The sequence below is a fragment of the Mus caroli genome, unplaced genomic scaffold (genome assembly GCF_978045245.1).
Source record: "Mus caroli unplaced genomic scaffold, Mus_caroli_1 scaffold_17, whole genome shotgun sequence".
NCBI lineage: Eukaryota > Metazoa > Chordata > Mammalia > Rodentia > Muridae > Mus > Mus caroli.
The window spans coordinates 30,429,065-30,450,848 of NW_028227272.1; the positions used below are offsets into that span (position 1 = coordinate 30,429,065).

Here is a 21,784-nt window from a genome sequence, read left to right on the forward strand (position 1 = left end):
ATAAAATATTTAGAATATTTTCACTATCTTAAAAAGAAACTACCCTTATTTCTGCTTCCTTTTAGTGCCTGGAAATCTACTTCTAGGAGTTTGTCTGTTTTGAACATTATCTATCTATCTATCTATCTATCTATCTATCTATCTATCTATCTATCCATCCATCCATCCATCCATCTATCTATCTAGAAGTTGCTGTTAATCTTTATGCTTCTAGGGATTTGTCTGACTTGAACATTCTGTCTGTCTGTCTATCTCTCTCTCTCTCTAGTCCTGGCTGTCCTGGAACTCGCTCTGTATGCCAGGCAGCACTCAAATTAAGAGATCTTTCTGTCTCTGCCTCTCTAGTGCTGGGATTAAAGGCGTGTGCCACCACTGCCTGGTTGTTTTGAACATTTTAATGGAATCATAAAGTGAATGGATTTCTGTGCCCTGTTTATTATGTTCTTACACGATGTAGGATATATCATTAGTTGATTCTTTTTTTTTTTTTTTTACAATTTCATAACGGATTTATTTTGTACAGTTTTTTTGCAATGAGAAATTAAAATTTTATAACTGATGTATTAAAAAGAATATCAATGTATTTATTTTCTTTTTTTTAATTTATTTTTTTATTAGGTATTTTCCTCGTTTACATTTTCAATGCTATCCCAAAAGTCCCCCATACCCACCCCCCCAATCCCCTACCCACCCACTCCCCCTTTTTGGCCCTGGGGTTCCCCTGTACTGGGGCATATAAAGTTTGCAAGTCCAATGGGCCTCTCTTTGCAGTGATGGCCAGTTGATTCATTTTTAATGGGTTAGTAGTAACCTATATGAACATACATTTTGTCTATTATCTGATCAGCACTTGGGTTGCTTAGACTTAGGTATTATGAATAATTCTATTTTGAATATATATGCCTTTTTTTTTAGTCTATATTGTTTTTTTTTAAGTAATTTTTTTTCTTTTTGTGTATGCTGTGTGTGTATGTGCATATTTCATGCTAGTGGGCACATTTGTGGGCTTAGACTCAAGGTTAATATCTGGAATTTTTCTGATTATTCACCTACCGTAATATTTAAGCCAAGTTCTCTTAGTCAAATCCAGAGCTCACTAGTCTCATTAGCGAGCTTGCTCTGGGACCCTGTCTCCAGTTTTGGGTTTTGAGGCTGAATTACAAGTGAGCCACCACTCATTTACTCTTGTGGGTTCTGGGGATCTGAGCTCTTTAACTTTGACTACTGAGCTATGTTCCCCATTGTTACCTCTGTAATCCAGCCTAGACCTGAACTCAAGAGACTGAGGGATCCACCACCACACAATGCAGAAAAGTCTTTTTTTTTTTTTTTTTTAAATGGAGACTCTGTAGGTTCTCTACAAGTACATCCCTAACCCTTGTTTTTGGTGTGAGCTTTCGCTTTTAGTTCTCTCATGTGTATGTCTGACAGTATAACTGCTGAGTATAGCACGTCAACCGTGTTCATTCAGTTATCAAACTGCAGAGTTTTCCAAAGAGGCTTTACTATTTTAATTTTCCATCTGCAGTGTATGAGCTCTTCAGTTTTCCTGTATCTTACCAATATCACCTGAACTATACCCCCATCACCCATCCCTTGCTCCTTGCTGTATAGTTCAGATTGAATTCAGTTTAAGATCTTATTCCAGCTTCTCTAGTGCTGGGGTCACAGGGATTTACAGACTGGTGACAGCCATTTTTATTTTAGCATTCTTTGTGGGCCGTGAAGTTTAATGATGTGATATTGTAAAATGTGTGTTTGGTCTTTATCTATTTCCTGGCATGTGACTCCTGAAATGCTTGGAATCTCTAATGAGTTTCTTTTGTATTTATTGAGTGTAGTGAGGTTATAAACTCCTAGCTAGCTTGAGGGGGGGGACTGGTCATAGGAGAAATCTAGGTATGATTTGGGGGTTCCAAGGAAGGGAAGAACGAAGGTTGAAAAGATTTGTTCTTGGACAGTGGTATAGTTTATTCTTACTTAGTGAGACCTTGTTTTGAACCCCAGAGAATTGAGTTTGGGGAACTACGTGGAGGAAGACCCTAGTGCATATTGTGCTGGAGAGATCTCGGAAGCAAGGCCATTCTTTCTCACTTCCATGTGCATATGTGTCTCATCTGAGGTTTAATCACTGTCTTTTGAACGCCTTTTGTAGTAAGTCAATGATTCTGTTTTTCTGAGTTCTGTGAAAAGCTCCAGAAAATTAATTGAACCAGTGTGGGGTTCATGGGAACCCTGATTAACAGTAGGCTAGTCACTAGACAACAAACCTGGGGTCGCATAGATGACATGTAAGGCAAAGCCGCTCATCTCTAGATTTGAGCTGATTGAAAGGTCAGTTTCTTAGAGTTTCTGTTGCTGTGATGAAACACCACGACCAACATCAACTCGGGGAAGAAAGGACTCTAGCTTACACTCTCAACAGGGAAGTCAGGGCAGGAACTCAAGTCACGAACTGAAACGAGACTTCAGAGGAATGTTGCTTACCGCCTTGCTCCTCACAGCTTGCTCAGCCTGCTTTCTTATATCATCTTGGACCAACTGCCAAGAGGGGCACCCTCCCACATCAGTCATTAATCAAGATAGTACCCTCACAAACTTGTCCCACAGGCTAATCTTATGGAGGCATTTTCCTCAATTAATTAAGATTCCCTTTTCCTAGATATGTTTAGGTTTGTGTCAAGTTGACAAAAACCAACTAGCCCAGATGCCAGCTAGTATCTGTTGCAGAACTTAGAGAAATCCCTCCTGTGCTTCTGGTGACTGGGGTCAGAGTCTTTGTGTAGTCTGGATCTCATGCCACGGTTTGCACACAGTTCATCTGGACGGTTTTCTTCACTTTCTTGATGGCATCTTTGAAGTGCAGTGCTTAAGATTTAAAAAAATCCATAGTATAAGATCTATGCTCTCAAAATTACATTTAGAGTATGAAATTAACTAGAAGCAGTGTTGTAAAGCGGAGTCTAGAAGCTTTTCAGTTTTAAGCACTGAAATTTTAGATCTGTGCAGCATAGCTCCTTGTTTTTACTTCCTCGCCCCCTGTCACCCTGCGTGCACACTGCCTTTCTCCTGTGTTTGCTTTAGATCCCTCATATGGTGGAATCATACAATGTCTGACCATCTGTGACTGACTTATTTTACTTAGCATTTTGTTCTTAGTGTTTATTCCTCCTGAATCTTCCTTTTATAGTGTTGAATGTTTGGTTGTGTGTCTCTACAACTTCATTCATTCATTCATTCATTCATTCAGTGGGCACACACATGCTATACTCACACATAGAGGTCAGACACAACCTGTAGGAATGGCTCCTCTTTTTCTCTGTGGGCTCCAGGAATGGAGCTCAGCTTGTCAGGCTTGCTGGCTGCTGCCTTTACTTACCTGCTGTCCCATTTTGAGAACTGGCCCATATCATAAATATTTTCCTTATCCATTATTTGTTGGTGTTCATTTTGTTTGTGTCCATATTTTGGTTATTGTGAAGAATGTCGTAAATACCTGTTTGGGATCTAATTTCAGTTCTTTTGAATAAATAAGTCCCACCTACAGTCGGGTTACTGTCTTTGAAGAGTTCTATAAGCTTCCCTCAGTGGCTCTTACCATTTTGTATTCTCATTAGTAGGGCACAGTGTTTCCAATTTTTTGTATTCTCTCAACGTTTACATTACCCTTTTGATCATGGCCACCCTAATAGGTGTAAGGTAATAATAGTTGGCTGTGATTTTTTTTTTTTAAAGTTAAGTTTCTCTAGTGACTATAGTTTCCATGTTTTTTTTTTTAAAGGTTTATTTTTATTTTCTGTGTATGTCTGTACATATGCATGTGTATATACATGTGCATATGTGCACATACACCTAGGAGGACCAGAAGAGGGAGATGAATTCTGTGGGTCTGGAGTTACAGACAGTTGTGAGTTACCCAGTGTGGGTGCTGGGGGCCAAAGGAAGAGCAGGATACACTGTTGGTGTTGAGCCATCTCACCAGTGCAGTCCCTGTCCCCGTCCCCCGTCCTCCGTCACCCCCCGCCCCCAGCCCCTTTTGTTGTTTGTTGTTTTTTCAAGATAGGGTTTTTCCATGTAGCCTTGGCTGTCTGGAATTAGTCCTGGAATTAGCTCTGTAGACCTGCTGGTGGCCTGGTCACAGAGATGCACTTGCCTCTGCCCCCAGTGCTGTGATTAAAGGAGTGTACCACTACCTGGCCCCTTCATTTTTTTTAATGCATGTGTGTGTATGTTTGTATGTTTGCAGGTGCATGGGTAAACCAGAGGGCAGTCTGCAGTGTCATCCTCAGAAACACCATCTGTTTCCTTTTGGATAGGATCTCTCTTTCGGCTTGCAGCTCACCTCCTGGGTTAGAACCAGTGTCCTTCTGCCTTGCTTTCCCATGTTGGACTTAGAAGCACCTGAGTCTCCAGTATACTTACTGGATTCTGAAACTTGAAGTCAGGTCTTCATGCTTACAAGGCAAGTTCTTCTCTGACTAAGCTATCTTGTGGTACTCTTCCATATTTCTGTTGTCTTTTGGCTATTGCTTTTGGAGAACCATCTGTTTAGGACCTTAGTCCTTTCTTTAGATGCTGGAGGTTAAGCTGAGCTTAACTTGCACATACACACCATCCTTTTGATTTGCTACTAAGCCATACCCCTAGCTTGTCTACTTTTGTTTTGTTTTGTTTTAATCATGTATCTGTGGGAGTTTCTTCTGTAGCTTGAATGTTCCCCTTATCAGTTGTGGTTTGCATATCTTTTGCTGCTTTCAGCAAGGCACCTTTTCACTGGATTGTTTTCTTTGCTGGATTGTAGAATCCTTTCCGTGTGATGTAGTTTCACTTTTCTAGTTTTTGCTTTTGTTGCATGTGTACCTTTGGGGTCATGTCCAAGAAATTATTGGTGTGTCATGAAGGTTTCCTCATCCATTTTCCCCTAGGAGACTGGTGGTTTCCGATCTTCCATATTTAAGCCTCTAAGGGGTGGTGGTAGTGACAGCAGGCATGCTGGGGAGTAACTCTAAAGCCTCGCCACCAAGCTGCAGGGTTTTGTATATTAGTTGCATTGAATCTGTGGATGAATTTGGTCAAGTATTCATCTTAACAGTACTAAAGTTCCTGATCTACAAATGCCAGATATCTGTTTTGATCTTTCCTAATTTCTTTCAGTCAGGTTTTGTAATTTTAGGACCTATTTGTTAACTTTATAAAAGTAGGTAATTTCTATACTTTTTGATGGTACATTAGTGACTTTTCTAGAGCATGCCACCTGGAGCTGTATGCCTTTTACTTAATTTCTTGCTTAATCATTCTAAATTATTCTATAACATTGTTTCTAGAAGTAGCAAGCACAGACATGTTTGTCTTGTTTCTGATCTTCGAAGCACTTACTATTTCAGCATTAATTATAATGTTAACCCTGGCTTTCTGGTAGATGGTGTTTATTAGATGGCAGTAATTTGGTCACTCTGTTCTCTTTCTTGTGTGAAAGTGTGTGTGCATACGAAGGTTTTATTTTATTTAAAACATTTCCACATCTTTTGAGGTGATTGATTAAAAGTAATGATTTGACGTCTAGTTCTTCATTGTTTTGGTGTTGTATATGTCCAAGTTTTCTTTTGCTGTGATAAAACACTAAGATCAAAAGCAACTTTGGCCGGAAAGGGTTTATTTCATCTTACAACTCTCAGGTCACAGTCCGTCACTGAGGGACGTCAGGACAGGAGTCTAGGCAGGCCTCTGGTCACAGTCCGTCACTGAGGGACGTCAGGACAGGCAGTCTAGGCAGGCCTCTGGTCACAGTCCATCACGGAGGGACGTCAGGACAGGAGTCTAGGCAGGCCTCTGGAGGGAGAGACTGAAGCAGAAACCTTGGAGGAATGCTGCGCACTGTCTCTTGCTTTTTATGACTTGCTCACTTTGCTTTATTAAACAATTCAGAATCACCTGCCCAGGGTGCCCTTCTCCTGTGCACTGGGCCTGCACATTAATCATCATTTGAGAAAATGCCCCATAGACTTGTGCCTACAGGCAGTCTGGATGGAGGCATGTGGGGCTGTGGGTATAGGGGAAGAGGGGGGAGGGAGAGAGCCCATGTCCGGCCACAGTTCTTGTGCTTCAGACACAGGAGGACTGCCGGACGCTTTCTACATTTTTTTTTAAATTGAGGTTCTTCTCCCCAAATCTGTGTAGGTTTGTGTCTCAGGTTGCCAGACCCACCCAGCATGTTAGAGTGGTTTTCAGAGCTTGCGCCAGCCTGACATGTTTGAGATAGTTCCTTTTTGCCTGCGGTGCATGGTCCTTTTATGTGTCGGTGGGTTTTCTGGTCTCACATTTTGGTGACAGCTTTACCTATACCCATAAGTGATATGCCTTGTCTTTTCATGTGGGGTCTTTGTCTTGTCTCAATTTCAGTAGCACAAGACTCTGTTTGTTTGTTTGTTTGTTTGGATATTTTCACCAGGGACTCTCAATGTAGCCCTGGAGCTCCTGGAGCTCTATGTAGACAGGCTGGCCTCAGACTCACTGAGTCTTTCCCTCTTTGTTTTGCTAAAAATAAGTGAAAATTTGGTTTCAATTCCTTAGTTAACTATTAGGTAGAAGTAACTAGTGAATCCATTTTAGTTTGGCATTTCTTTGAGGAGAGGCTTCTCGTGAGTCCAATTTTCTTTAATGGTTGTATAATCACTTTCTTCTTGATTGAGTTTTGGTAGCATTCTTAGAGCCTAGGGTCAAATTTAAGAGCATAAAATTGTTTGCAATATTCCCTTATCTTTTAAATTCAGGGCCTGTATTGATAATGCCATTTTATTCTTGATATTGTTTGTAAACTCCCTTTCTGTTAGTTTTATAGAGTGGTGAGGGCTGTGTGTGTGTCCTTTCTGTTAGTTTTATAGAGTGGTGAGGACTGTGTGTGTGTGTGTGTGTGTGTCTTTCTGTCTGTCTGTATAAACAGGTTTAAAGGTAGCCAAGGCTAATCTTGAACTCTTTTGGGGCCTTAATCTGCCTTTAGGCCTTCAACTAGCTGAGGATGACAAACATCTGGCCCTCCTGCCTCCATCTCTGTGGTGTTGGGATTGTAGGTGTGTGCTCCCACATCTGGTTTCTGGGGTGCCGAGGATGGAACATTGGGCTTTGTGCATGCTAGGTAAGCCCTCTAGGGCTGTCTGGCTTATAAATAGATATTTTCTTTTCTTTTTCATTTATTTCTGCTCTACTTGTTTAAAGTTCATTTTACCTTTATGGTGGTGTGAGTGTGAGCGCACATATTTGTGTGTGTGCATGCGTGTACAGAACCAGAGGTCACCATTGGGTATCTTATTCTAATCTAAAATCTTTATTATTTTTGTTTTTTTCTAAGATTTAAAAAACATGTATGTATACATATATACCTGCATACCAGAAGAGAGCATCAGAACTCATTTTATATATGATTGTAAGCCACCATGTGGTTGGTTGCTGGGAATTGAACTCTGGAATACCAGCCAGTGCTCGTAGCTGCTGAGCCATCTTTGAAGCCCCTTCCCCCAAGATATATTTTGCCACTTTAAATTATATATATGCGTGTGTGTCTGTGTGAGAGTATGTCATACAAGTACAGATGCCTATGAAGGCCTAAGCATTTACAGTTGTGAGCCCCCTAAGGTGGGTGCTAGGAACTGAATTTGAATGCTCTGCAAGAGCAGTGTGTGCTCTTAACTGCTGAGCCAACACTTTAAGTTGTTATTTGTGTATTTATTTATGTATGTATATGTGTATCACTCACATTCAACACTACTAGGTTAAGAACAACTTTTAGGAGTCAGTTCTCTGCTTTGGCTATGTGGGTCTCAGGGATTACACTCAGATGCTCAGGCCACACTTGTGGCAAGCATCTTTACTAGCCAAGCCACCTCACTGTTCTGTCACTTCATTCATTCAGTGACAAGCACCTTTACCAGCCAAGCCATCTCACTGGTCTGTCACTTCATTCATTCACCCATTCATCTATTTATATATCAATCCATTTATTGTTATGGCTCTAAGATTTTTAGAATTTATTATTTTATGTATATGGGTGTTTTTGCCTGCATATTAGTTTGTGCACTGCTTGCTTGAGGTGAGCAGAAGAAGGCATCCAATCTCTCTGGAAGTGGACTTACAGATGGTTGTGAGCTGCTGTGTGAGTGCTGCGAGTTAAACCTTGCGTGGTCCTCTGCAAGAGCAACATATGCTCTTAATGTCTGAGCCATCTCTCCAGCCCTAAGGTTTATTTATCTATATGGTTTATTTTATTTGAATGAGTGTTTTGCCTGCATATGAGTACCATGTGAGTATACCTGGTATCTGCAGAAGTTGGTCTTGAATACCTTGGACTGGAGACATGAATGATTGTGGGCTACTATGCATGTGTTGGGAATTGATGCATGTGCGTGAACCTGAACACTGTGCAAGGCAGCAAGCATTTTACTTATTGAACTGTCTCTCCATCCCTCTAAGGTTTAATTTTGGTTATGTGTGTGGGTATATGCATGTGACTGTGGGCACAGGCTTCTGATCTCTAGAGTTGTAGTCATAGGTGGCTGTGAGCCATCTGATTTAGGTTCAAGGAACCGAGGTCTGGTCTGCATGTGCAGTACGTGCTCTTAACTATTGAGCCAGACAAGGTTGCTCAATAGAGCTGTAGGTCACTGATTTGGCTAGATTGGCCACTCAATGAAGTTCAGGGATCCTGCTGTCTTCATTTCCTAAGAGTAGGATTATACACACATACCACAGTGTCTGCCTTTTTATGTGTTCTGGGGACCCAAACTTCTTTTTTTTTTTTTTTTTAAAGATTTATTTATTTATTATATGTAAGTACACTGTAGCTGTCTTCAGACACACCAGAAGAGAAGAGGGAGTCAGATCTCATTACAAATGGTTGTGAGCCACCATGTGGTTGCTGGGATTTGAACTCTGGACCTTCGGAAGAGCAGTCGGGTGCTCTTACCCACTGAGCCATCTCACCAGCCCGGACCCAAGCTTCTTGTCCCTAGCACTTTGAAAACTGAGCCAGCTTTTTTTTTTTGTGGTAGAGACACTTCAAGCTTCACCTTCTCCCCTGTGTTTGGGAAACTTACTTCAACTAATCTTTTTAAAAATTTATTTTTTAAAAATTTTGTGTATGAGTATTTTGCTTTCACGAGTGTCTGTGTACCTCATGTGTTCTGGTGTCAGGCAAGGTTAGGAAAGGTTATCAGGTTCCCTAGAAGTTAGGGATGATTGTAAGATACTGTGTAGGTGCTGGGACCTTAACCCCTGTCCTGTAAGAACAGCAGCTGCTTTGAACGACTGAGCCATCTCTCTGTCCCTCTTCTTCAGTCAATCACGACGAGGAGGTTTTCTAGCAATGCATAATTTCAGTTTTTTATCTTTTGAGAGCTATTTATTTTTTATTTCTGAAGGATAGTTTTACTAAATATTATTCATTAGTATCTCCCTTGGAATTTGAAAAATACAATGCCACATTTACTTTTGGTCTCTGGTTTCAAGTGAGAAAAGAGTGTGTGTGTGTGTGGGGGGGGGCATGTAGTATGTGTGTGTGTAGTGTCTGCAGAGGCCAGAAAAAAAGATTCCATGTGGTCCTTGGCAGAGCATCGATCTTTCTGAACTGCTCAGCCATCTCTCTAGCTCCCAAGCCAGATTTTAAGTAAGCATTGCATATTAAGTGCACCAGTTTCCTTTCTGTTCACAGTTGCTTGGCTTTTTAGTCAGTCTTTTTATACAGTTAAAGCTCAACAGGACTCAAGTCTCCTATATCAGCCTCCCAAGCCTGGAGATGATGGTTTGTACCCCTGTCCGGGGCGTCCAAAGGATTTTTATGACTGTATAGCTTTTGTTCATAAAGAATTGACATGTTTGGATGTGAGGTACATGTGTAGATGCCAGGGATTTACATCAGATGTCTTTTATTGCTTTCCTTTTTATTTTTGAACCTTAAAAATGTACATCCTTATTTTATGTGTATGTATGCACAGAAGCATGACACGGCTCACATGTGCAAGTCAGAGAACAACTTATGGGTGTTGGCTTTCTCTTCTGGCCACATGGGTCCTAGGGATCAAACTCAGGTCACCAGACTTGATGTCAGGGTGGATCTCCATTCAGCTTTGTCTTTCCTTCTACATTAAAAAAAAAAAGGTTTATTTTACTTGTGTGTGTATGTACGTACACAAATGCCTATGGAGGCCCCTGTACCTGGAGTTAAACAAAAGGTAGTTGTAAGCTGCCCTGTGGGTACTGGGGATCAAACTTGGGTCCTGAGGAAAAGCAGTGAGCACTTAAAACTAGTAAGCCATATCTCCGGCTCTTTCACTTTATTTTTTGAGATAGGGTCTTTTATTAGGACCCAGTCATTAGTTCACTGACTGGCCAGGAAGCCTCTGGATCCTCTTGTTTCCCACATGGCTTTTCCATCCTCAGGGTTAAATAGTAACAGTTATGGGTGTGAACCACTGCAGTTACTCTGTTTTCTGTTTGAGATAGTTGATTTTTTTGATTGAAAAATATTATTTCTAGTAACAGCTCATTATTTAATTTGGTATACTGAAAATATATATCATAGACAATGTGCAGATATTCTGTGGAGTTACTTGTAACTGTAGAAGTTAATCTAATTTTCTTAGAGCGGAACAAGAAGCGTCTGGCATAAAAACAAAACAAACAAAAATCCCCCCAAACAAATAAGCCAGAATCCCCAAATCTTAAACTTCCCATCTACTGCCAAGTTCATGCACTTTCTAAAGTTTGGCTGAAAGCGAACTTTGTCAGTTTAAATTCATTAAAGACAGTCTCTGGGGCTCCAGGGTGTGTGTGTCTGTCTCAATAAAAAGGGAAACAAAGCCCTTCCTCTGGGTTGGTTTGACTGAGAGGAAGCCCAAGTTTGAACTCTCCACTTTTCTCCCTGTGTCTTCCATTTGTAGCTATGCTTTCTCTCTTGTCTGTAGTCTGTCTGTATCTGCCTTGCCTGCCTAGTGTTTGACTGTCTTATCCCTAACAAAGGGCATTGTTCTGTATTTGTTGAACAGCACAGAGAGCATAACGTGGGGAAGGAATGAGGGATATCTTTACGTAAGTCTTTAACAGAGTTTTACAAGGGATTAAGTCAGTCCACGTGTCCTAGATGATCCAGATAGTAAAGGTAGCTTCATCAAGCAATACCTGTTTCCAGCATTTATGAGTGATGTTTGTTGTATAAGATCGTTTTTCATATATTTGCTGTATTCAACAAATGATTATCATAACACACACACACACACACACACACACACACACACACACACGCACTGTTCTCTGGGTCAGTGGCATGGAAGGGTATATATTTTAAAGCGATGCATTAGCTTGGGTTGTCAAGCTGATTACATGGAAAATCCAAGGCAAGAAAGGTTGGTTGTTACATTGTCCTTTTAAAGGCAGGTTAAAGGAGGAGGCTGAGTACACAGTAGGACAGCAGTCTTGAATCCAAGTGACCTCAGTTCCTATTGTTAACTGGGCAGTGGGGCCTAGCAAAAGTTCCTGTCTCTTTGAATACAAGAGATATTTTCATCAAATATATCACCATAAACAAGAACTTCTGAAATTAGTTGCCATTCTTTTAAAGCATTGTAAAATAAGTTCTGTAGTACTAAATTATTCCTCACATCATGCTTTTAAAACAACTAAGCTAGATATGACTGAACTATTCTGTAAATAGCTAAGACTGATCATGCTGTATTTGTTAAGTGTTTCATAATTTTAAAGTAGACTCAGGCTTCCAGAATCTGTTGTGAAGACCAAAAGCCTTCTAAGGGAAATCTCCCAACACTTGAGCCCTGCCACTTACTGGTTGTTGCTGTTGTTTGTTGTTGTTTTGTTTTGTTTTTTTAAATGAACAAAACTTCAGTCTTCTTATTTGTAAAATGTGAGTAGTAAGTAATGAATAGTAACAGTAAGGAGTCTAAATGCCTTAGTTAAAATACCCAAGACCAGGAATGTTTTGGGTGGTGAGAGATCTCTCCCCTCCCCTCCCCTCCCCTCCCCTCCCCTCCCCTCCCCCTCCCCTCCCCTCCCCTCCCCCTCCCCTCCCCCTCACCTCTTCCCTCCCTTCCCCCCTCACCTCTTCCCTCCCTTCCCCCCTCACCTCTCCCCTCCCCTTTTCTGTGTGTGTGGAATAGTTTTATGGTACAGAATTTTTTATTTGCATCAAATTGACACTCAGAAAGTTTGGGATTTTAGAGCACTTTGAATTTCACATTAAGAGATACTCAGCCCCTGTATCCCCTGTATCAGATATTGGTTTCTTTGTTTGTTTTTTATTTTTGTTTGTTTCTTTGTTTGTTTTTCAAGAAGGGTTTCTCTGTGTAGCCCTGGCTGTCCTAGAACTCACTTTGTAGACCAGGCTGGCCTCAAACTCAGAAATTCACCTGCCTCTGCCTCCCAAGTGCTGGGATTAAAGGCGTGCACCACCACTGCTCTGCATAGGTTTATTTCTTGGATGCCTGTGAGTTCCTGTGAATATTACTCAGCAAAATCTAAATACTGTTCTCTGTATTCTTGTATGTGAGATGAACATTAATAGGTCACCCTTTTTTGGTTTCAGAAAGTTAGCAAAAGCAGATAAATTATTCTTATTTGATTTTCTTGTGATAAATTGCTTAAATTTCTGCTAAAGGACTTAGTATTTTATTATCCCAAATGAATACTGTCTATGAACTTAACATTGCAAAATTGCTAACACCTCTGACAGTGTCTTAGTCTTTTCCTGTTACTCTAATAAAGTATGAGGATGACAGCAATTTCGGGTTGTTTTCTGGCTCACAGTACAGGGTAGAGTCTTCTGTGGGAAGAGGTCAGGGAAGCAGGAGCTTGAAGCAGCGTTGGTGTGACATCACAGTCAGGGGACACAGGGGACAGATGCTCTGCACATTGCTGTTGAGTTCTCTTTCTCCGTTTCATACAGTTGATGATCCCAGCCCTGGGAAGGGTGCTACTCATCATGGGCAGATCTACCCCAGTGACCACCACCACCACTACCACCCCTTACCAGCAAACGTGCCCTCCCTCCCTCCCTCCTGCCCTCCACACACTTTCCCCCAACAATAATAAAAATAATAATTTGTGGTGGAAAGATAATGTAAAAAGTATTTATAATTTCAGGCTACTTTGTGTTGTGTGAAGCATGTTCTTCATTATTTTTTTTAAACAAAGCTAGTTATATTCTTTGATACATGACAGCCTTTATTTGGTACGTTCAGTAAAAGTTATATAAGAAAGTAAGTATGCTTTTTGAGAAAATGTTTATGGAAACTTAATATTTCAGAATCATTTCACTAGGCAATAACAGTTAACATATCTTGCAGTTATAATGTCTTGATTGTGGAGGAGGAATAACGAATCAACTTTTAAAAAGACTCAGAAAGGTGTGTTTATACATTTTTAAAATTTCATTTCTTGCACACCAGTGTTTTGTCTGTCTGATATATGTCACCAGGTGTGTGTCTGGTGCCTTGGAGCTCAGAGGAGGGGTCAGATCCCCTGGACTGGAGTGACGCTTCTCAGCTCTCATGTCTGGTCATGCAGCTGTCAGTAGTTGTGAGAGGTGAACACAGCAAGCGATGCGAGCTCGGTTAGCGGAGCAAAGAGCGGAGATGGGACAGAGTGCAGTGCACACTCAGGGTAGCTCCGACTCATGGCGCCTGCTTTCTCTTTTCTAATTGTAGAAATAGATACTTAAACTTGAGTGTGGAACAGTGTTTCTATAGTTGCAGATGTGTGGAGGCAGAAGTGGGAAGATTGCTTAAGCTCAGGTATTTGGGATCAGCCTGGAAAACATAGTAGGACTCTGTTAACAGTAATAAGAAGCACATATTGGGTCTTTTGAGTGCTTGACTTTGGAGCAGGCAATGGAATTGCTTACTAGAACCTTTTGTTGTTGTGCTGGGGACAGAGCTGTTTTGTGACACTTCTTTTCTGGGGAGATGCAGCGCATGCATGTACTGGCTCCAGCTGGGGATCCCACCACAGAGCCAAGTGCAGACACCGCCAAAGTCAACTCGGTGGACCAGCGAGCTCTCCTGGGAACGGGGGTGGGGGTGGGTGGGGGTGGTGGTGGTGGTGGTGGTCCCAGTCTTCTGTATCTTGGCTTGCCTGAGAATCTTTTTTTCAGCTTTTACTGCTTATTCTGTCAGGAAGGGGCCTAGGGAGTCTTGTCAGTTTCAGGGATTTCCTGGAATGTCGTCCATGCTGGAGTGGGCTTTGGCTTGTCTTGGAATCTCTGTCTGGGTGAATGTGTGTGTGTGTGTGTGTGTGTGTGTGTATGTATTGTATTTTCCTAGGAAGAGTCTTGTCACGAAAGAGCTCGGGGTGTTTAGCATGCTAGGCCTGTGTCTACCACTCAGCTACATCATTGTTCCATGAAATGGATTACGTTAAAGTACACTGAGAAAATAGTTATAACTGGAGCTACTCACTGGCTGTATGATGATAAATTATCACAAAGGTTACTCTTTGGAACCCCATGATAAAACTATTATCAACAGAATTTTTAATTGCTTACCTATTTCTTAGCTACTACATTGATGGCTTTTATTGATGTACAGGATTTATACCAAGGTTTAAGAATGTGTTAGGGGAGTTGGTGAGATGGTTCAGTAACTGAAGCACTGGGGAACTTGAGTTCAGGCACAGCTGCTGCCTGAGATCCCAGGATCTGGGAGGAGACAAGGAGTCTGGGGCAAACTAGCTAGCTAGACTGTTCAAATTGTGCAGGTCCAGGTTCATTCTGCAGACCCTGCCTCAGTAAATAGAGAAGAGAGTGAATGAGAAAGGCACTGCCATCGACTGTGGGCTCTCACATGCACACATGTGCCTCATGCACTGGTGCTACCGCAGAGTTAAGGCCGACACATGAGAAAAATAGTTTCTTCATTATAAACTTACTTTTGGCCTATTCTTTGTTTGAGAATTCAGCTTTTAGTTTTCATAACATTTGTTTCATAAACCTGGAAAAATATCCCAGTTAATATGAAAGAAGTGGATCTGTGTCCTGTATCATCATAATGCAAACTGAATGTTAATTTTCTTAGTTTTTTGCTAAGAGGTTGATTTACTATATGTAAATTAAAAATCATCTATAGATTGTTTTGACATTATTAAATCTTTTTTGCCTTACAATTAAAAAATATATTTTTTTATTTTCTTTTTTCTCTTTAAAGATTTATTTATTATATGTGAGTACACTGTAGCTGTCTTCAGACACTCCAGAAGTGTTCATAACCACTGAGCCATGTCTCCAGCCCCTATTTTTTACTTTTACAATCTACATTCAACTGTTTTGGGGATTAAGGGAAAGAGGATGTGAGTAACCAAAGTCTTATGTAGCTTGGGATGGCCTTGAACTTGTTATGCACTCAAAGATGATCTTGAATTCTGATCTCTTGCCACCTCCTCAAGTTTGGAGCTATAAACAGGCACCACCATACTATGCTTTTACAGCTCTGGGTATTGAACCCAGGGCCTCATGGATGTTAGGTCCATTCACAACTACCTGTCTTCTCCTTCCATCCCCAAGACAGGGGCTGGCTGTGCAGCTCTGGGTTACCTGCATTCATTTCACTATGTAGCCCAGGTTGGCCTTGATGGGCATCTTCCTCGCTCAACCTCTTGAATGCTAGAATTCAAGGAAGGGGCCAACATTTTTATTTAAAGTGTGTGTGTGTGTGTGTGTGTGTGTGTGTTCAGGTGCCTAGGGAGTCCAGAAGAGGGAATTGGATCCCTTAGACCTAGAGTCACAGGCTTCTCAATGTGAGTGCTGAGAATTGAACTTGGGCTCCTCCGCCTTTCCAGCTCCCAAACTACAGTGTTAATACATTCAGCCATTTCAGCAAGAGGCATTATTGCTCTGGGGTTTTATTAAGTAAGTAGTATCATGTGAGTGATCAATGCATGGAGTATGCTCGTTTTTATATTTTCATCTCTTTTGTAAGTATCCCAGGCAGTCCACAACTTGTTTCTGATCCTCCTGTGTCAGTCTCTTTATACCAGCAACACATTTGTGCTTTTTTTTCTTCCTTAATATGATTCAAAATTGTCCTAACTTTCAAGACATCTTAATCCTCCTTAACTAGAAGTTTAAAACATTGCAACTTACTGTCTTTGATAAACAGCTAGTATTGATGGGCCATTGGAGTTGAATTGTTAGTTGTGAATTATGTTTAATCCAAAAGTGTCTACTTAGGAAAAGAATTTTGTTAGATTTTTCACATTTAGTTACAACTATTTTGCCTAGCTGTAAGAATGTGTTTAATTCAGTTCTTTTGGGTTACTAACTTGTATTTTCATACTTTTACAGGATAGAAGAGAAGAATCAGTGGTTTGGAAATTTAGCCAAGTGATCTGGCGGGATGGGCTTCTACCTGACACATTTTATAGAGGTAAGTCATGATTGCTTTATCCAGGCTTTAGTTTTCACATTTAACTACTGTCCCCATGCTTATACAGATAATACTTTATTTCCTGAATAGTGCCTTTGTATTGCTTATGCATAACATCACCTTCAAAGAATACCATTGTAGTGCTGCATGGTTTGCACAGATACACTGAAGAGAATGGATGATGAGAGTTGTAGGTTGAAGGCCATTGTCTTTTCATTTAACTAGATATGGTTTGGTTTTGTTTTGTTGATCTCCCAGTTCTTTTATGCTAGGAGGACAGTCAATCCTTTTCTTTTTTGGCAGCCTTTCTTGGTGTTTGTATTAAACTCCTGCCTTTATCAAACAACATGAAGGAAAACAAAACAATTAACAGTTAAAGTATATTTATATAACAATATATATAACAATAACACACACTCATCTATCTATCATCTTCCTGTCTATCTTTTTTTTTTTAAGACAAGGTTTCTCTCTTTTTTTTTTTAATATATTTTATTACGTATTTTCCTCAATTACATTTCCAATGCTATCCCAAAAGTCCCCCATACCCTCCCCCCTCTCCCTCATTTCCCTACCCACCCATTCCCATTTTTTTTTTTTTTTTTTTGGCCCTGGAGTTCCTCTGTACTGGGGCATATAAAGTTTGTGTGTCCAATGGGCCTCTCTTTCCAGTGATGGCCAACTAGGCCATCTTTTGATACATATGCAGCTAGAGTCAAGAGCTCCGGGGTACTGGTTAGTTCATAATGTTGTACCACCTATAGGGTTGCAGGTCCCTTTAGCTCCTTGGGTACTTTCTCCAGCTCCTCCATTGGGAGCCCTGTGATCCATCCACTAGCTGACTGTGAGCATCCACTTCTGTGTTTGATAGGCCCCGGTATAGTCCCACAAGAGACAGCTATATCAGGGTGACAAGGTTTCTCTTTGTCACACTGGCTGTCCTAGAACTTGCTCTGTAGACCAGGCTGGCCTCCATACTACCATCCCCAACTCCCCACCCCACCTCCTTTGTTTCTCTTCAGAAAAAGGTAGGGTTCCCAGGCATATGAACCAAACATGGCATATCAAGTTGTAAGACTAGGTACCTCTCCTTGTATTAAGGAGAGGACTCCCACTATTAGGAGTCCCACAAGGAGACCAAGCCACATAACCATAGTATATATATGCAGAGGGCCTAGGTCAGACCATGTAGGCTCCCTGACTATTGGTTCAGTCTGTGAGCACCTGTGAGCCTAGGTTAGTAGATTCTGTGGGTTTCTTTGGTGTCCTTGGCCCCTTTTATTTCTACAGTCTCCTCCCACTCCCTTCCACAGAATCCCCTCAGTTGCCTAATGTTTGGCTGTGGTTCTCTGTGTCTGTTTCCATTCGTTGCTGGATGAAGCTTCCCTGATGGCGATTATGCTAGGCACATTAGCGATCAGTTCCTTGACTTTTTTTTTTTTCTTTAATAATTGCTGGTCCTGTTTGGTTCTATCCTGGGTCTCTGGGTTATCCAGCCTCTGGTTCTTATCTCTCTAGGTAGTATCTGGTGGTTTCCCTCAAGGTGGACCAGGCATTGCTTAGCCACTCCATAATTTCTATGCCACCTTTACCCCAAGATATCTTATAGACAGTGCAGATTGTAGGTCAGAGGTTTTGTGGTTGTGTTGTACATGTATTCTTATGTCAGTTATATAGATTATAAAGTTGAATTATAAATTTTTAGATTTGTTTTGAGAATTCTTTTAGAACGTGAAGATTGAAACGTTGCTAGTTTTGATGACCATATTTTAGGGATTTCTTTATTGGCCATATCTTTTGGCAAATGTGGAGCGTGCTACTCATAACCCCCTTTACTTAGGTTTCATTGTAAGCAGTGGAGAGTGTCACAGTGTTAAATAAAGCAAACAGGAAAATCTCTCCCATTCTTTGTTAATGGTATATATTCTCCCAGACATCTCTGAATACACAAGGGCCTAATTACTTTTCTGAGACGAGGACTCTGCATACTTTGTCTTGGTTTCATACTCCATTGTAGTGTGAGCTGGCCTTGAACTTTTGTTATAGTCCTCTGCAAGCTGGCTGCAAGCATGTGCCACCACAGATTTTATATAGATTGTATTTTAGAATAGCGTCTTTTTATTGTCAAATTATTTGTCAAATTGTCAAAAATATTGTCAATGTTAAAATGTTAACCTTTAAAAAATTGCATTATGATTGGTGGTTCGGATGAGTGTGCACCTCTCCAGGGCATGCCCAGCATCAGCATCAGCATCAGCGGTTACTTGAGTGAGCGAGCGCCTGGTTGCTCCTTGACAGCATGACATTGCTTCATGTCAGGTCTTTTTGTTTGTTTTGGGGGGGTCCTTTTATAATTTTTTTGTATATTTACATATTAGGGATAGGATCCTTGTTGTTATGTTAGGAAAATTACTTGTACTTAATTACTTTTACTTAACATTTGCTTTTTTTCTGATTGTGGTTTTATTTCAGTTCTACAGAAGTTAATTTTTTCTAAATTGTTAGATATTTCTTATCCTTTTTTTGTTTGTTTTTTGTTTTTTTGTGAGACAGGGTTTCTCTGTGTAGCCCTGGCTGTCCTGGAACTCACTCTGTAGACCAGGCTGGCCTCGAACTCAGAAATCCACCTGCCTCTGCCTCCCAAGTGCTGGGATTAAAGGCGTGCGCCACCACACCCTGCACTTCTTATCCTTCTTGGCTGTAGTAAATGTAGAGTGGAGATTTCTGCATGCTCTTGAAGACTATCACCCTTGAGCGTGTAACTATACTTTACCCTTTGCATGGTCATTTCTGTGAATGACCATGTTCCTAACTTGTCCCAATTTGACATTCTTTTTCTCTCTTGGTGATATAAAATAGTGAGTATTGTACTAGTAGTTGTAGATGTAGTAAACTGTGGTATGAACAAGTCAATGATAGTAGCTAGGAAATAGTAGCATGGAAATGTAGCAGATGGGCTCCACTCCATCCGTGGTGTGCACTTGTACTTTCAGCATGTGCGAGGAGGAGGCAGGAACAGGCGTTCAAGGCTTGTCTTGGACACATCACAAATTTGAGTCAGGCTGGGCTACTTGAGACCATGTTTCAAAAAAGGGAGAAAATTTAGTAAATGATAAGTTTTGTTTTAAAAAAATGTAGAAAAGAAAATAATAACCCGCAAGACCTCATTGGCCGATCCATTTGCATTTGTGGCTGTTGCTACAACTACTGCTGTGGCCGAAGCTAAAGGAGTAAGGACAGGAAAGGGATTTTGTCTCTTTGATCTCTCCAAAGCACCCAACTCAGCCAGCTTTAATTGAGAGACATGGGGAATAAGGCTCATTTCTTAAAAACCAACAAAGGAAACAAGCAACCTGGTAAACAAGTTAGGATAGTTGGCCTATCATCTGGAAAATGTAGTGCTAGAGCTCTGCATTTGTTGATTATATAAAAATTCTGGGTTTTAGTTTTGTTTGTTTTTTAGACGAGATCTTACTGTAAAGCCCTGGCTGGCCTGGAACTCACTCTGTAGACTAGGCTGGCCTTGAACGTAATAGAGCTCTGCTTGACTCTGCCTCCCAAGAGCTGGGATTAAAGGCGAGTGCTGCCATGCCCAGCTCATAAATGCAGAGTTTTAAGCAATTCAGGTTATAAAAAGTAATAGAACATTTATCTAACTTGAATTTATTATGGTTGGAGAACATATTTTGTAGGAGTTGAATCCTTTTAATTTTACTGTCATACTGCTTAGTTTAGTGTTTTATGCCTTAGTTTGCTAGTCTGCTGGCTATTGTTAAAACTTAGTTTGGTCTCTGCCAGAGAATGTACATTTAGAAGCAGTATCTTCTTTTTATTGTCCTTTCTTTCTTCTCCCTCCTTTCTGTGAGCCTATCCATCTTGTTATCTTGTAACATCTGTTGTCACTGGTTAGAAATTGGCCATTATTTCGACATTTGCATTAGTTACTGTTCAGTTACTGTGATAAAACACCATGACCACAGCAACTTGTAGAAGAAAGCATTTAATTGGACTTATGGTTTTAGAGGGTGAGAATCCATGATGGAGGCAGGAATAGCTGACAGCTCACATCTCCAACAGGAAGCAGGAGAAATCATCTTGAGAGTCTTGAAACCTCAAAGCCTGCCTTGAGTGTCACATGTCCATCAAGGCCACAAACCTCCTAATCCTTCACAAAAGTTCCACCAGCTGGCAACCAAGGCTTCACCCCTGAGCCTGTGAGCCGTCTCCTTCAGACTAGCACAGTGGTGTCCTGCGCACACTGGTGTCCTGAGCACACTGGTGTCCTGTGCATAGTGCCCTTTCCCTTCCTGCTGCCCAGATGGTCTTCTCTCCATGCTTGTTCTCAGCAGTTTTATTTGGACTCAGGAGTAGCACTTTTCATATCGATTGAAATGGAAGTTGATTGAGTTTCCTGGATTTGTAAGCTTATTTTTAAAAAATAGTCAAATATGAGGAATATTTGGCTTCTGTTTTATTAAATTTTACTTTTTTCTCTTTCTTATTAAGAAATATTGGTGAGCAGGATGTTGGTTCACATATCTCTGGAGCTCTGTTTTTTTCTTTCTGTATTTAATTGGGTAATTTTCTTGTTTCTTTATATTTTTAATAAAGATTAACTTATTATATTATTCTTGCATGTGCATATATGGAAGGCAGATGACAGTCTGCAGAAGTTAGCTTTCTTTCCCATACACTCAGGTCACCAGGTTTGGTAGCAAGAACTCCTACCCACTGAGCAGTTTGGTCAACCCTAATTGGGTAATTTCTATTGATTAACCATTAAGGCTACTGATTGTGTTTTGCAGTTGTAAATTTGGTTTTGAATACTTGGCATACGTTTTTGTATTTGAATAATCACATTCTGTTTCCAAATTCCTGTTGGTTTTTTGAAATAATTTCTTTGCTTTCTTGAGAATTTTACTTGGTAGATGATTGTTTTCACAGTTAGGGGTGAACATAAGTTGAGTTCATAACATAATAAATGTTTGAAATCTTTGTTTAAATGAACCCATGAAAACACTTAGAATCATCTTATATTGCCTAATTTTGATGAATATATATGCCTGTCTCCACCTCCACCCCTCTTTCTATATTGCTTATTTGAGTCTGTTTATGTAGCCCATGTTGTCTGGTACTGGATGTGCACACCAGGCTGGCTTTGAACTCGCAGAGATCTACCTGGTTCTGCCTTCTAAATGCCAGGGTTAAAGGTGTCAGCCCCCATAGTAGCTTGCGTTATCATTTTGAGGGCCATACTGAGGACTGAACCTAGGCCTCATGCAAATTATGCAAGCTCTCTACTCCCAACCCAGTAGCGTGAGGTACATTTTCTGGTATATTTAAATATCTTGTGATTGTTGAAATGGCTA

At 40.7% G+C, this 21,784-nt stretch overlaps 1 protein-coding gene across 7 annotated transcripts in view; it reads left to right on the forward strand.

The window, feature by feature from the left end:
- The window catches only part of Znf148 (zinc finger protein 148), a 123,405-nt gene that overhangs the window by 25,175 nt on the left and 76,446 nt on the right, over positions 1–21,784 (forward strand). For 5 of the 7 annotated variants that reach the window (XM_029470709.2, XM_021184867.3, XM_085832244.1 and 2 more), the window contains exon 2: positions 16,334–16,415. The gene's annotated coding sequence lies outside the window, so the exon portion shown is untranslated. Of the gene's footprint in view, positions 1–4,246; positions 4,463–13,370; positions 13,404–16,333; positions 16,416–21,784 lie in introns of those variants that run through there. The other 2 variants (XM_085832243.1, XM_029470708.2) reach the window with 2 other exon arrangements.